Raw genomic sequence first — 1196 nt, 5'->3', positions numbered from 1 at the left:
GCCTTCAGTTGCCTCGTGCGCCGTTGCAGCGGGGCAGCCCGCTTTGCGCACCGGCATTTCGCATCCTCTTCTGAGCTGCTAGAAGGGAGACTGTCCTGCAGGACACGGGGAAAATAAACGGTCTTGAGTCGTGATGCAGAGAAGGTCACAGCGTGCGAGCTGCAGCATCTTCTGTGCCACACCATTCAGTATGGCCTCTTCCTTCCCTCCCCCAGTACTACCAGTCCTCTCCCAGTGCAGCCTTGCGCAGTGGAGTGGCAAGTTTCATTGCAGTGACTGCAGTCCGTAAAAATGGTCACTGGAATGGAACTGTTGGGTTGAAGGGGCTTAAAAAGACCATCCGGTCCAACTGCCTGGCCGCTTCAGGGCTGATAGTTGAAGCGTGTTGTCAGGGGCATTGTCCGCGTGGCTCTTAACACTGAGCCAGGCTTGGGGTGGGCACTGAGCACCCCTCCAGGAAGCCTGTTCTAGGGTTTGACAGCCCTCTCTGTAAAGCACCGCTGTCTCTCTAGAGCCCACGGCGCCTGCCAGGACAGCAACCTCAGCACACCTCCTGCGGATGCTCTCAGCGCCTGCATCCCGGTGACTGATACGGATCCTGAACCGGACTGGCCTGAGGCTGGAGTCCCGAGGAGCAGCACTGGTGACTGATCCCCAACCAGATGTTGCCCCAAACACCACAACCCCTTGAGCCCTGCCACGTGGGCAGTTCTTCTCCCAGGGCACTGTGTACCTGCTCATCTCGCAGCTGGACAGCTTTTCCAGAAGGACGCTGTGAGGAACAGCAGTGAAAGCATTTCTAAAATCCAGAAAAACTGCACCCACCACCTTCCCTTCCTCTGCCAGGTGCAAGCTGTGGCTGAACCCCAGCCGGCAGCTCAGCTGCACAGTCACTTGCTCACACCCCCGTGGGGTGGGGGACAGACTCAGACAGGTAAAAGAAAAGCCGTGGGCTGAGATAAAGACAGTTGAACGGGTACAGCGAAAGCTGTGTGTGTAAGCGAAGCGGAGAAGGAATTGGTTCACCACTTCCCATCTCAGGCGGGTCAGCCACCACCGGGCAAGCAGGGCTCCAGCACGCGTGAACAGGGAAGGCAAATACCATTGCTCTGACCCTGTCTGTGTCTCCCATCCTCCCGCTTCCTTCCCCCAGCTCTTATTGCTGGGCACATCCTATGGAACATCCCGCTGCTCAC

The sequence above is a fragment of the Buceros rhinoceros genome, unplaced genomic scaffold, assembly GCF_000710305.1.
Source record: "Buceros rhinoceros silvestris isolate BGI_N320 unplaced genomic scaffold, ASM71030v1 scaffold30196, whole genome shotgun sequence".
NCBI lineage: Eukaryota > Metazoa > Chordata > Aves > Bucerotiformes > Bucerotidae > Buceros > Buceros rhinoceros.
This window is presented reverse-complemented; position numbering follows the sequence as displayed.